The sequence below is a fragment of the Ovis aries genome, chromosome 1 (genome assembly GCF_016772045.2).
Source record: "Ovis aries strain OAR_USU_Benz2616 breed Rambouillet chromosome 1, ARS-UI_Ramb_v3.0, whole genome shotgun sequence".
Lineage (NCBI taxonomy): Eukaryota > Metazoa > Chordata > Mammalia > Artiodactyla > Bovidae > Ovis > Ovis aries.
Window position 1 is genome coordinate 39,146,878 of NC_056054.1, and position 16,147 is coordinate 39,163,024.

At 40.0% G+C, this 16,147-nt stretch overlaps 1 pseudogene; it reads left to right on the top strand.

Annotated features, from left to right (window-relative positions):
- Positions 1 to 4,296: 4,296 nt before the first annotated feature.
- LOC132657539 (craniofacial development protein 2-like) lies at positions 4,297 to 12,414 on the top strand (annotated as a pseudogene).
- The last annotated feature ends 3,733 nt before the right edge of the window (positions 12,415 to 16,147 follow it).

The window sequence follows — 16,147 nt, forward strand, 5'->3', positions numbered from 1 at the left end:
TATATTCTAAGGATTTTGACCAGTATATAATGACCCATATCTACCATTATAGCATCATGAAGAATCATTTCCCTAAAACCCCTCTGTGTTCTATTTATCCCTCCCTCACCCAACCCTGCAGCTACTGATCTTTTTACTCTCTGCAGAGTTTCACCTTTTCCAGAATATCCTATAGTTGGGATAATACAGTATGTAGCCTTTTCAGGTTGGCTTCTTTCCCTTAAGTTATGCATTTAAGTTCCCTCCATGTTTTATTCACAGCTTGATAGCTCTTTTTCAGTGCTGAATAATATTCCATTGTCTGGATTGCCACAGTTTATTTATTAGGGGGTTATATTTTAGCCCAAGTTAGATGAGAAAACTGAATCCAAGAGAGGTTAAAAAAGGGCTCAGATCCTTCAGCTGGTTTGTGGCAGAGTCAGGAGTTGAAAGCAACTCTGCAACCTCCAGTCCAGCACTTTTGCTACTTTTACTGGCTGATTTTCTGACATTTCCTCAGGCCTGAATTTTAGGATTCTCCTCCAATTTCATCCATTCACTAAACTACCACTTCTGTATTTGTGGAATTAAAGATTGAAGAGAGTTTGGACAAGGCAAATACACATTCTCCTCAACCATCTTGTTGGTTAACAGTATCTGTTTCCTTCCTCATGCGGGAGTTTTAAAATAACAGCTGCAAAGTAGTAAAATTGGTAGAGAGGTTTCCATCTTTCCTGTCTTCTGCTTCTCTTTGGAGAATGTGCCATCTAATGATGTTTGGGAGACACAGAAGACATGGGAGATTTCTTTAGGGTAGTCTTATCTGCTGCAGAGGCAGGTGTGGAGCTGTGGGAAGAGGGAATCAGACACTAGGGCTTTACCTACATGGTTTCAGTTAAACTTCACATCATCCTGGAAATGTAGATTTATTAATGTCGTATTTCTTGGAAGAAGAATCTTGCCCATGCTCACTCCATGCCACTTGAAAGTGGCAGGGGTTTCTTCTAACCCATGTCGTTCTCACTATAAGAAACTTTTAAAGACTTTGTCATAAGAGACAGCTGTAGAATCTGGCAGACACAACTATCCAAAATATTTAGAGGACTTTTGAGTGGAACAGGGAATTAGATTTATCCCCAGAGAAGTGTTAACATAGGAAGCTGATGTTAGGGAGAACTTCCTATTAGAGGATGGCTCGACAAAGGACCCATCTGCCTTAACTCATCCAGAGTACCTCCTCACTGGAGGAGCATTTAAGGAGAAGTAGATGGGCCAATGGTCAGGGATGTTTTTCATTCATTCAATCAATGTTTAATGAATAGCCATAGTGTGTCATCACTGATTTAAGACTGGGGGTTCAACAATGAACAAAACAGACCAACAGAGAACTTGTCCTCATGGATTTACATTGCAGTGGAATATAGCGGTAGGGGGAATTGTACCAATCTCTGGTACATCAGACTAGGGGGCGGCCAAGATGCCAGTCATAGATGCATGCTGGAATGAGGGGGGAACTGACTCTCCCCTGCAGCTGTCACCCAGTGACTGATGGGATACAACCCCAGTCCCCTTATCTCTCAGATAGCTGCAAGATCTATGCTGATTCCCTGAGTTCCCCCAGCAGGATGACACTCCAGTTGTCTGTGAGGGAAACCTGCTTGACTGGTTCCTTCCTGTCCCTATGTCATTTCCCATTGCCCAGCCAGTGGTCCCTGGAATGACTTCCCAAGTAAACCACTTGCACTAGAATCCTTGTCCCAGAGCCTGCTTCTCAGGGATCCTAAAGTAAGACCTTCCATTTGGCTAAGTGTCAAGGACTTGAGTTTTCATCTTGACTCTTGGCTCTGCACTCTTGGACAAGTCACTAACCCTCTCTAACTCCTCATATACTCAGTTGTAAAATAAGAGGGTTGGATTAGATGAAATATATTTGTGCCATCTATATGCATATCCATAAGCATGCCTAGCACTTAAATGTGCAGACTCCTTTACCTGCTTCTGAAAGACCATTCACAGCTCATTCTGTTTATTTCACTGAACTGGGTCTTAATTGAGGCATGCAAGATCTTTAGTTGTGGTATGTGAACTCTTAGTTGTGGCATGAGGGATCTAGTTCCCTGACCAGGTATTGAACCTGAGTCCCTTGCATTAGGATCATGGAGTCTTAGCCACTGGACCACCAGAGAAGTCCCCCACATCTCATTTGATTCTTAAAATACCTGTATGATTTAATAATGAACTTTGGGTACAGACGACTTAGGGTTTCCCTGGTGGTACAAGTGGTAAAGAATTCGTCTGTCAATGCAGGAGACGTGGGTTTGATCCCTGGGTTGGGAAGATCCCCTGGAGGAGGAAATGGCAACCCACTCCAATATTCTTGCCTGGAGAATCCCATGGAGGGAGGAACCTGGTGGGCTGCAGTCCATAGGGTCACGAAGAGTCGAACACAATGGAAATGACTTAGCACGCACGCATTTTTATTATTCACCAAGACTAGAAATGGGTTATCCTGGCTTTTTACCCACCTCTCACTGCCTCCAGCAGGATTTGTGGATCAGCATGAGGGGACTTTTCTGCACATGAAATAAAGTCTCCATATATACCTGGAAATTTTTATAAACTTACTTGCACAGGAGGCATTGTTCTTTTTAGTGAACCAAATGCTTTTGCTCTCTATACCAAAAGTTACATTTTCTAAGAGGAATTTTGGTATGTAGTTCAACTGTACCCAAATGACTGCTTTTTAAAATTGTGAGGATTAGCTATTATCAAACATGCAATAAAATGGAAGGATTTAGATGTATCTGGCATCAAGGGTTTAACTGATGTTCATAGCAGGAAAGAATGACTATATTTCTTAAGCCATATCCAATTTTGTAGAATAAGACTATATTGGATATAGCTGCCATTTGATCACATTTTTTCTGTTGCTGCCATCCCCATCCACACAAATATGCTCTAGTGCGCTATATAGAGAGAATAACAAAATCCAGCATTTCATGCTAGATTTGGAAGGCTGTCTTGTTTCCCTGTTGTAGTGTTCTGAGTAGGCGTTTGAACTCTGAACCTTGAAGACTGAGCCCCTCAAACAGGCTCTTTCTGTGTCTCAGTGGGAAACTCTCTGCTTCTCTTCTTCAGTTTCTTCAGCTGTAAAACAGGAATCCAAATTATTCCCTCTAGCCCAAGGATTCTCTGAGCTAGTCTGTAAAATTACACAGAGATGAAAAACCCTGTAGTGATGATACACACCTAACATTGTTATGAGTCTAGAGCTCAGAGTTCAGTGAGATTAAAAAAAAAAAAAAAAAAAAAAGATCCAGCGTCCAAGAGGAAAACTCCAAAGTGCTCTCTGCTCATATGGGGGTACACTGTGCATAACTTTTAGGGATCAATTTCTGTGCAGCTTCCTGGGGTGACCTTGCAAATGTTTTTCCACTCTTTTCCCTAAAAACAGCCCTGTCCGTCATAGTTTTATAGGCTGTCACATCCCCCCTTATTTCTCTTTCAACTGTAGTGAAGGAAAAAAATTGAGTGCAGCTTCCTTGCTGATTGTGAAGAACAAATCTGTATCTCTTTGGAAACTTGCTGATCAAAAGATTTGTGTCATCTGTGTGTAGTACATTTCTCTGAGGGGAAAAGGCAAGTAATCAGGCATGCTTCTCTTCTGAGAGGAAAACAGATGCCTCGTGTGTGTGATGGGACTGTTTAAAAACAAAGTCAAGAGCCTGGGAGAATTAAAATGGTGCTGTCTCTGCAAATGTGTGGAGATAATGGGGCCCAAAAAGAGACGGCACATTCCAGAGCTTTTGGTGTCGATGGCAAGAAGCAGATGAAATGTGTCAATAAAATCTGGCATTTATTAGAGAGATAAGGAAGTCTGGAGAAAAGGGTATTCTCTGAGTAAGACAAGAAAACAGAAATGTTTCTGTGCTGTGATACCAACTTCTATCTTGGGTCTGGTGGCACCCAGTTTATTATTCAGAATATTTAACATATTGCCTTACAATGATTGTTAGTTTTTGGAATGCTCTTCTATTGGTTGATGGTGTTTACAAATCACACCCAGCAGTAGATCTTTAATTCTATTATTGAAAAACAATCATAGAAAATGGATTGTGTGTCATGCATTTTCTCTAGGGAATGAAACCACAAAAGTATTGACCAGCAACGTTTTCACTGTTTGAAAAGGCAAAACAAAACAAACCATAGACACACAGAGGGTCAGTGAATTCTCCTCCCATGGGTGGCTCTTCCGGAGCTCTATCTAACTGTCTAAGGCAACTATCCTCGTGGTGACCTGTGTTTCATAGTGGCGACATGCACTATAATCAGAATACCAAAAACTTCAAGGTATTCTTTGTGTTGGTATTTTGTAATTAGGAAAGACAAATGAGAAGATATATCTATTTCTAGACTTTGGGTTTCAAAAGTGTTTTTAGATGGACTAGTACTATTTAGTTCATTACAGGCTTCCTGACTTAATGTTTAGGTTGAAAGAGGAAAAATATTTTGTATTGATAGAAGATCAAGAGCAGATGTACATCAAGGTCTCAAGCATACGTTTTAACTTATATTTGTGTGCCGTGAAGAACTATCTCAGAGCCAAGAAGTGATTTCTATTCACCAACTGTAGGCAGTTTTGGAGTTTTTACATAGAAAAATAACTTTTTTTGTGTGTGTTATCTGTTGGTTTTCACCTTTTTTATTCTGAATACATTTTGTGTGTTTACTTCATGGGCTCATTTCAGGTTTAATGTGGAGCTGTCTCTATATCCCAGGCAGCACTGGCTTTTATACCCATCGGTTTCTTTGGGAAACTTAACATGGCCATACAATTGCTTAAAGTTGTGGCTCTTGCGGCCCAGGTCTATGGAGACAGGGCACTTACAGGCACAGCTGACCAAGGCAGGATAGCAAGTTGGATCATTTGAGATTCAGAACCTTCAAAGTCAACCCACTCTGGTGTCCAAAAAAAGTCCAGATTGAATACCTACATTGCTCAAATATGCTGGAAGATGACCAGATCTCTGCTTCAGTTGGTGTGTGTATGTGTGAAAACTGCTTACACATGCAGCCTGCAGGGAGTCAGTTCTGTTGAGTGACTATCTGAATGTCAACACAGCTCATTATCATTTCTAGATGACAAATCATAAACATGGTTGACCCTCTGGACATGGAAGTTAACCGTGTGCGGTGGAATAGTGGAAAAGGGTTGTACATGCAAACATGTATGGGTCCAGCTTTACGTTAGAATAAATGAGGCAGGCCTGGTATCAGGGTCTGAAAGATGGTGGAGACCATGAAGACCTGAAGGCTCCCCACTGCCCTCCCTCACTGAATGCTCAGTGTTGCCATATCTGCTAACATTTTTCAAGCCAAGCAGTAAATTCAGAATTTTTAGGTAAAAATCTCTCAAACTTTAAATATTGACTTAAGTTGTTTAAAACAGTATGCGTTTAGATGCTAAACATTTCAGAAGACCAAATATGGCCACCAGGCTACCATTTTGAGATCTCTGAATTAAGTGACTCTTTGAGCAGAACTTCTCTGCTCTCCATCTAGAAACTGTTTTTCCAGTAACCTCAGAGGTGTCCCTTTTTACAAAAGAACATTGGGCTGTGAATTGAGAGACTGGGTAAGCTAACTCTGCTTTCCCAACTCCAAGATCAAGGGCAAACACTTAGCTTTGCTCATCTTCAGTTTTATAATGTATCAATTCATATTACATACACTTATCTGACTCACAGGTTAAATTCACCCAACTAATATTTATTGAAAATTTACTTGAGCATATCCTATTTTATTTATTTCTCAAGAAGGCCTTATGAGGTAGATATACTTAATATGAATGCAGAGGTAAGGAAACAGATTCTGCAAATTTTAAGGAAATTTTAACTTCAAGGTCATGAAGCTAATTAGCGATGGAGTGGAGATTCAGATCAAATCTCATATTAAACTCTACTTTCCATGAGGAGAGCAATTCTTAAAATAGATAAGGAACCATAATCCATTTAAATCATCATCTTAATCGACAACATTATTATGATATTTTCTTATCTAGCCCCTAGACACAGAGTTTACAAGTAGAATCTTATCTGGGCAAGTTACTGTATCACTTGGTCTCAATTTTCTTAACTCTTAAGTGGGAGAAGTAAGACGTAGGAGGTGCAAATTCACTTAGAAGGTGTATTTCAAGGGCTATATTTAGCCCAGAGATATCTTCAGGTGGGCCTAAATAACTTCTTATGTTTTTTAAAAAACCTATTATTGAGGTAATACAAATGACATAAAATAAAGAGCACCTATAAAATATATGATTTGATAAATTTTGACATATGAACACAACCATGAAAACTGTCACCAAATCAAGATAATGAGCATATTCATCACCCCAAAACTATCCTCATTTCCTATGTTTAATCTATCCACTCTCTGTCCCAAAACAATGACCTGCTTCCTTTCACATTTGTTTGTATTTCCTAGAATTTTATATAAAAAGAATTAAAAAGAACATACTGTTTTGGGGGTCTGTCTTCTTTCATTCATTTGGGTCTTTGTTTCCTTCCTTCGTATGGGAATACCATGGTTTGTTTTATTATTCAGCTGTTGATAGATATTTGGGCTGTTCCAAATTGGGGCTACTACAAATATACCTGCCCTGTCCAGGCATGTATAATTTGCATGAACATATGCTTTCATTTTTCTGGGTTAGAAGCCTAGGAGTCGTATGGCAGGTTCAATGTAGTATATGTTAAACTTTGAAGAAATTTCCTATTTGCTTTGTAAAGTTGTATCATTTGACACATCCACCAGCAGTGTATGAGAGCTCCAGTTTCTCCTCCTCCTTGTCAACATTTAGATGAGCTGTCTTTCAAGTTTTCATTCTAATATGTATTTGCGTGCTTGCATTACTCCTTGGAAGGAAAGTTATGACCAACCTAGATAGCATATTCAAAAGCAGAGACATTACTTTTCCAACAAAGGTCCGTCTAGTCAAGGCTATGGTTTTTCCAGTGATCATGTATGGATGTGAAAGTTGGACTGTGAAGAAAGCTGAGTGCCGAAGAATTGATGCTTTTGAACTGTGGTGTTGGAGAAGACTCTTGAGAGTCCCTTGGACTGCAAGGAGGTTCAACCAGTCCATTCTAAAGATCAGTCTTGGGTGTTCAGAAGGACTGATGCTAAAGCTGAAACTCCAATACTTTGGCCACCTCATGTGAAGAGTTGACTCATTGGAAAAGACTCTGATGCTGGGAGGGATTGGGGGCAGGAGGAGAAGGGGACGACAGAGGATGAGATGGCTGGATGGCATCACCGACTCGATGGACATGAGTTTGAGTAAACTCTGGGAGTTGGTGATAGACAGGGATGCCTGGCGTGCTGTGATTCATGGGATCACAAAGAGTCGGACACGACTGAGTGGCTGAACTGAACCGAACGGAATGCTCAGTTGCTCAGTAATGTTTATGGATTGCGCTTTTGGTCATTAATTTAAAAATACTTGCCTACTCCAAGATCACAAAGATTTTCTCCTAAGTCTTCTACGTGATTTTTCTACTTACTTAATTTTATATAACTTGAAAATTATTTGCCAACATTTCAAAGTTGGAAGATTTTATTTAAGATACTTGAATTTCAAGTTTCTTTTAGAAGGGAGGAGTTGGGTATACTGGCCTGCATTCCTAAGGATGGTGCTCCATTGGATTGAAATGATCCAGTCTACCGAGGTCCCATTGCACTGGCTTCACACCTTTGCATTCCCAGCCTTGCTACTGTGAGTGCACACAAGTACTAGGTGGCTATGGTACTAGGTGCCCTCTACCACCATTTGCAGTTTTAAACTTTGAAGATTTCTGTAAATCTTCCTTTTATTATTGTGTATGAGCCTGCTTCTAGAGGTTAAGAAAGTGAATTACTCTGCAATGGATCTGGAATCAACTTGGAGATTCTGGAAGAATCACTGTACTATCTTTGACAATCTGGGGAAATTTTAAACATAGGTTAAGTCTGAAATCTGTAATCAGACTCAGCTTTGGACCTTTGCCTATGCCTACATCTGACCTCATTTGCTTTCTGCTGTATATTAAAATAGTTTATATATGGTAGGTATATTCCATAAAGTACACATATCTTAATATGTGCAGTTCAATGAATTTTCAAAGCTATAACTACCACTCTGATTATGATATACAGCATTCTCATCTCTGAGAATTTCCCTTCTATCCCTCTCCAGTCTGTCTGCAGGAGAGAGAGAGGAATGCAAGCTCCCCCTCTAGAGTCAGCCACTAATATAATTATCTACCATAGCTCAATCATCTCTGTTCTTGAAATTCATAAAAATTGAACCCTATAGTAAGTGCTCTTTTGTGTCTGTCTTCTTTCTCTGAACATAGTATTTTTTGAGATCCGTCCATGTCATTGTATCCACCAGTATTTGTTCCTTTGAATTAGTGATCATATTCCATAGAACAAATATGCCTCATTTTTTATGTATTCATTTTTATGTTGGTGGATATTTGATTGTTTCCAGTGTCTTGCTTTTACAAATAAAGCTGCAATGAACATTGCTGTACAAATTGTATACATAGATTTTTATTTCCTTTTGGGTAAATATCTCAGAGTGAAATTGTTGGATCATTAGGTAGGGGTATTTTTATCTTTACAAGATACTTTTAAAAAGTTTGCTACAGTGCTTATAACATCAACCAGCAATTGATGAGAAACTCAGTGGCTCTCCATTCTCTCAAAATTTGGTGTTATCGTCTCTTAAATTTTTGTCATTCTCATGAATGTGAAATCGTAGCTCATTGTGATTTTAATTTGCATATCCCTGTTAAATAATGATGTTGATCACTTTTTCTATCAGTTTATTTTTAAATTTTCTATCGACCAGTTTATTTTCTATCAGTTTACTTATTTATTTTCTATTGACCATTTAGTTAAAGGTGTTTTTTTGATGAGCAGTTGCTTTGAATTTAGCTAAATTCTAACTTAACAGTTTTCTCTTTCACAGTCACTGCTTTCTATGTCCTAAGAAATCTCGGCCTAGCCTATTTTTACAAAGATACTCATGTATATTTTATTCTAGGAGATTTACAGTTTTAATTTACATGAAAGCCTTGATTCAATTCAAATTATTTTTTCTTTATAGTGTAAAGTGCAGATCAAGGTTCACTTTTTCTCCAGTTGGTATGGAACATGTTTTAGACTCCTTTTTTAAACTGAATTATGTTGATGCCTTTGTAAAAGGAAAAAAAATCAATTGTTATTAAATATTTGTGAGAGCCTATTACTGGATTCTCTGTTCTGTTTCATTGGTATATTTTTCTGCCTTTATGACATAGTTATATTATTGAGCTTTTCAGTTCATGAGCATGATATAGCTCTCCCTCTATTTGGTTTTCTGTATTTTCTCCCTATAATATTTTGTAGTTTTTTAGTGTTGCAGCTGCTATTTGGTTGCTAACTTGTGTCTGATTCTTTGCGACCCCATGGACTGTAGCCCACCAAGCTCCTCTGTCCATGAGATTTCCCAGGCAAGAATACTGGAATGGGTTGCCACTTCCTTTTGCAGGAGATCTTCCCAACCCAGAGATCAAACCTGCATCTCCTGCCTAGCAGGTGGATTCTTTACCACTGAATCACTTGGGAAGCCAGTTTTTTAATATAGAAGTCTCTTTATTTCCTTCATGAAATTTATTCATAGGTATGTATTTTGGTGCTCTTACCAATGGAATTCATCTTAAAATGTTACTTCCAGTTGTTTCTTACTAATATAATAGATATTTAATGGGCTTTTTATATGATCATGTATACTTTGCTAAATTAACTTATCAAATTTATTAGTAGGATTTTAAAATTGTAGTTGCTAACTCTTTTATGTTTCTACGTCCAAAATCACGTTACCTCCAAATAAAGACAGTTTTATTTTCTTTTCCCCCAATATTAACACCTTTTATTCCCTTTCTTGTCTTGTCATTGGCAAGTACTTTAATGTGATATTAAATAGAAATGGTGAGAGTGCATATCCTTGCCTTGTCCCTCACATTAAGGGGAACATGTTCAATATTTCTTCATTAGCCATGATGTTTTCCTTAGATACCTCTTATCAGATTGAGGAGACTTCCCTGGTGGCTCAGACATTAAAGAATCTGCCTGTAATGTGGGAGACCGGGTTTGATCCCTGGATTGGGAAGATCTCCTGGAGAAGGCAAGGGTAACCCACTCCAGTATTCTGGCCTGGAAAATTCCATGGACAGAGGAGCCTGGCAGGCTATAGTCCTTGGGGGTCATAAAGAGTTGTACATGACTGAGGGACTTTCACTTCACTTCCCTTCATCAGATTGAGGAGGTTCTCTTTTATATCTAGTTTTATGAGATTTTTTTTTTTTTAATGACAAGTGGGTGCCGGATTTTTTTTTTTAACTACTGCACTATTTAGATGATTTTATCGTCAAACCTGTTAATTGTATTGATTAGATTTGTGAATTACATTGTTTTAGAATGTCAAAACAACCTTATATTACTGCTGCTACTGCTGCTGCTACTGCTGCTAAGTCACTTCAGTCCTGTTCGACTCTGAGCGACCCCATCGACAGCAGCCCACCAGGCTCCGCCATCCCTGGGATTGGGAGTGGCTTGCCATTTCCTTCCCCAATGCATGAAAGTGAAAAGTAAAAGTGAAGTCGCTCAGTCGTGTCCGACTCTTAGCGACCCCATAGACTGCAGCCTACCAGGCTCCTCCGATTATGGGATTTTCCAGGCAAGAGTACTGGAGTGGGTTGCCATTGCCCTCTCCGATTGTATCTTAAATGAAGGCTAAATTTATTTGAGTAAAAACAGTGTATCAACTAGGGAAATAGTAACTCAGTAATAGCTCTGGTTGGTCTTCCCTAAGCGCAGGCGGCCGGCCGGTGCGCTAAGCGCAGGCGACTGCGGCTGGGAGGAGCTACCCCACATCTGAGGTTGGGGGCAGAAGCCGGGAGGACTCCATGCCCTAAGGGCGGCGGCCAAGAGGAGCTACCCCGCATCGGAGGTCAGGGGTGACTGCTGAGAGGAGCAACCCCACGCCTGAGGCCAGGGGCAGGGGCCGGGAGGAGCAACCCCACGTCCAAGGAGTGGTGGCTGCGTGGGTGTAGGAGGGCCTAGAGGAGCCATCCCACATTGAAGGTCAGGAAGGGTGGTGGTGAGGAGATACCTAAGGTAAGGAGCAGTGGCTGCGCTTTGCTGGAGCAGCTGTGAAGAGATATCCCACGCACAAGGTAAGAGAAACCCAAGTAAGATGGTAGGTGTCACAAGAGGGCATCAGAGGGCGGACACACTGAAACCATATTCACAGAAAACTAGTCAATCCAGTAACACTAGGACCACAGCCTTGTCTAACTCAATGAAACCAAGCCATGCCCGCAGAGGTCTGACAGAATGTGGTCCACTGGAGAAGGGGATAGCAAACCACTTCAGCATTCTTGCCTTGAGAACCCCATGAACAGTATGAAAAGGCAAAATGATAGGATACTGAAAGAGGAACTCCCCAGGTCATTAGGTGCCCAATATGCTACTGGAGATCAGTGGAGAAATAACTCTAGAAAGAATGAAGGCATGGAGCCAAAGCAAAAACAATACCCAGCTGTGGATGTGACTGGTGATAGAAGCAAGATCTGATGTTGTAAAGAGCAATATTGCATCGGAACCTGGAATGTCAGGTCCATGAATCAAGGCAAATTGGAAGTGGTCAAGCAGGAGATGGCAAGAGTGAATGTCGACATTCTGGAAATCAGCGAACTAAAATGGACTGGAATGGGTGAATTTAACTCAGATGACCATTATATCTACTACTGCAGGCAGAAGTCCCTCAGAAGAAATGGAGTAGCCATCATGGTCAACAAAAGAGTCCAAAATGCAGTACTTGGATGCAATCTCAAAAATGACAGAATGATCTCTGTTCGTCTCCAAGGCAAACCATTCAATATCACAGTTATCCAAGTCTATGCCCCAACCAGTAACGCTGAAGAAACTGAAGTTGAACGGTTTTATGAAGACCTAAAAGACCTTTTAGAACTAACACCCACAAAAGATGTCCTTTTCATGATAGGGGACTGGAATGCAAAAGTAGGAAGTCAAGAGATACCTGGAGTAACAGGCAAATTTGGCCTTGGAATGCGGAATGAAGCAGGGCAAAGACTAATAGAGTTTTGCCAAGAAAATGCATTGGTCATAGCAAACACCCTCTTCCAACAACACAAGAGAAGACTCTACACATGGACATCACCAGATGGTCAACACCGAAATCAGATTGATTCTATTCTTTGCAGCCAAAGATGGAGAAGCTCTATACAGTCAACAAAAACAAGACCAGGAGCTGACTGTGGCTCAGATCATGAACTCCTTATTACCAAATTCAGACTTAAATTGAAGAAAGTAGGGAAAACCACTAGACCATTCAGGTATGACCTAAATCAAATCCCTTCTGATTATACAGTGGAAGTGAGAAATAGATTTAAGGGCCTAGATCTGATAGATAGAGTGCCCGATGAACTATGGAATGAGGTTCGTGACATTGCACAGGAGACAGGGATCAAGACCATCCCCAAGGAAAAGAAATGCAGAAAAGCAAAATGGCTGTCTGGGAAGCCTTACAAATAGCTGTGAAAAGAAGAGAAGTGAAAAGCAAAGGAGAAAAGGAGAGATATAAGCATCTGAATGCAGAGTTCCAAAGAACAGCAAGAAGAGATAAGAAAGCCTTCTTCAGCAATCAATGCAGAGAAATAGAGGAAAACAACAGATTGGGAAAGACTAGAGATCTCTTCAAGAAAATCAGGGATACCAAGGGAACATTTCATGCAAAGATGGTCTTGATAAAGGACAGAAATTGTATGGACCTAACAGAAGCAGAAGATATTAAGAAGAGGTGGCAAGAATACACAGAAGACCTGTGCAAAAAAGATCTTCACTACCCAGATAATCATGATGGTGTGATCACTCATCTAGAGCCAGACATCTTGGAAAGTCAAGTCAAGTGGACCTTAGAAAGCATCACTACGAACAAAGCTAGTGGAGGTGATGGAATTCCAGTTGAGCTATTTCAAATCCTGAAAGATGATGCTGTGAAAGTGCTGCACTCAATGTGCCCGCAAATTTGGAAAACTCAGCAGTGGCCACAGGACTGGAAAAGGTCATTTTTCACTCCAATCCCAAAGAAAGGCAATGTGAAAGAATGCTCAAACTTCCGCACAATTGCACTCATCTCCCATGCTAGTAAAGTAATGCTCAAAATTCTCCAAGCCAGGCTTCAGCAATACGTGAACCGTGAACTCCCTGATGTTCAAGCTGGTTTTAGAAAAGGCAGAGGAACCAGAGATCAAATTGCTAACATCCGCTGGATCATGGAAAAAGCAAGAGAATTCCAGAAAAACATCTATTTCTACTTTATTGACTATGCCAAAGCCTTTGACAGTGTGGATCACAATAAACTGTGGAAAATTCTGGAAGAGATGGGAATACCAGACCACCTGACCTGCCTCTTGAGAAATCTGTATGCAGGTCAGGAAGCAACAGTTAGAAGTGGACATGGAACAAATAGGAAAAGGAGTATGTCAAGGCTGTATATTGTCGCCCTGCTTATTTAACTTATATGCAGAGTACATCATGAGAAACGCTGGACTGGAAGAAACACAAGCTGGAATCAAGATTGCCGGGAGAAATATCAATAACCTCAGATATGCAGATGACACCACCCTTATGGCAGAAAGTGAAGAGGAACTAAAAAGCCCCTTGATGAAAGTGAAAGAAGAGTGTGAAAAAGTTGGCTTAAAGCTCAACATTCAGAAAGCGAAGATCATGGCATCCAGTCCCATCACTTCATGGGAAATAGATGGGGAAACAGTGGAAACAGTGTCAGACTTTATTTTTCTGGGCTCCAGAATCACTGCAGATGGTGACTGCAGCCATGAACTTAAAAGACGCTTACTCCTTGGAAGAAAAGTTATGACCAACCTAGATAGCATATTCAAAAGCAGAGACATTACTTTGCCGACTAAGGTCCGTCTAGTCAAGGCTATGGTTTTTCCAGTGGTCATGTATGGATGTGAGAGTTGGACTGTGAAGAAAGCTGAGCACCGAAGAACTGATGCTTTTGAACTGTGGTGTTGGAGAAGACTCTTGAGAGTCCCTTGGACTGCAAGGAGATCCAACCAGTCCATTCTGAAGGAGATCAGCCCTGGGATTTCTTTGGAAGGAATGATGCTAAAGCTGAAGCTCCAGTACTTTGGCCACCTCATGCGAAGAGTTGACTCATTGGAAAAGACTTTGATGCTAGGAGGGATTTGGGGCAGGAAGAGAGGGGGACGACAGAGGATGAGATGGCTGGATAGTATCACTGACTTGATGAACGTGAATCTGAGTGAACTCCGGGAGTTGGTGATGGACAGGGAGGCCTGGCATCCTGCGATTCATGGGGTCGCAAAGAGTTGAACATGACTGAGCGACTGAACTGAACTGAACTGATGGCTCAGTGAGAATCTGCCTTTCAGTGAAGGAGACACAAGTTTGATCCCTGGGTCAGGAAAATCCCCTGGAGAAGGAAGTGACAACTCAGTCCAGTACTTTGCCTTGAAAATCCCATGGACAGAGGAACCTGGTGAGCTACAGTCCACCGGGTTGCTAAAGAGTTAAACATGACTTCGCAACTAAACTAAGTATTACTGGGATATACACAACTTGGTCACAATATATTATCCTTTTTATATTATTTTGCCAATATTTTGTTAAAGAGTTTTATATATAGTTCATGAGAGATATTGCTTTGAATATTTCATTTCTTGAACTATCCTTTATCAGGTTTTGGTGTTAGGATCATGGTAGCTTATAAAATGACATAGGAAACATTTTCTTCTCCTCTATTTTTAAAAAAAGTTTGTGTAATATTGGTGTTATTTCTTCCTTAAGCGTTTAATAGAATTCACTTGTAAAGTCATCTAGACTAGGGGGTTTCTTTGTGGAGAGGTTTTAAATTAAGAACTCAGTTTTGTTTCATAGTTACACAGCTGTTTAAGCCTTTTATCAGTTGTAAGTTGTGTTTTTCAATGAATTTGTCTACTTCATCTGCATTGTTTAATATGTTGATGAAGTTGTTCATAATAGCCCTTTACTGTCTATCTTGTTTTCTTTTTCTTTTTTTTGGCCATGCCACAGCTTGTAGGATCTTAGTTCCCCGGCTGTGGATGGAATGAATCAAACTCAGGTTCCTGGCAATTAGAGTACCGAGGCCTAACTGCTGGACTGCCAGGAAATTCCTCTTTCATTCTTAATGTTGGTAATTTGTGGGGCCTTTCCTCTTTTTTTTTAATTGATCAATTTTATTTATTTTTAGTGATCAATATAGCTTAGCATATAATCTTTCTTAATGAATGTTTTGTAAATGCTTGAAAAGAATATGCATGCCTTAGTTTTTGGATATAGCATTCCATAAGTGAAAGTAAAGTTGCTTAGTTGTGTCCGACTCTTTGCGACCCCGTGGACTGTAGCCCACCAGGCTCCTCCACCCATGGGATTCTCGTGGCAAGAATACTGGAGTGGGAGCATTCCATAAACATCTACTAAATCAAGTTGATTAATAGTGTTCAAGTTTTTTATATCCTTACTAGTAATTACTAAGAAGTATTCAAGTCTCCAATTATGATTGTTCATTTTCTGTTATATATTTGGTTTTATCAATTTTTGCTTCCCATACGTATACTTTTAAGCTCCATTAATAGGAACATACACATTTAGGGACATATATACATGCACATAAAATTTAGAATTTTTATGTATTGTTGATTCTTAGCATTTGAAATCCCTGTGTGTTTCTAACAATACTCTTTGTTTTGAAGACTGTTTTGTCAAACAATAGTAAAGCCACCCTAATTTTCTTATTAGTATGGTGTACTTTTTTTGTTTTTCCTTTCAGCCTGCATTTTTGTATGTCAACTGTGTGTATCTCTTGAATATAGCAAATATGAAATTTGCATTTCCCTTCCTCATAACCTTGGAGTTTGTCTCCACAGAAGGAACTCTTCCACTAAACTTACAATGAGAGTTCCATTAAATTTTAAGCTACTGTCTGCTTACTTTGGATTCCTCATGCCAAAAGGCCAGTATGTCAGTAAAGGAGTTATCATCCTGGTGGGAG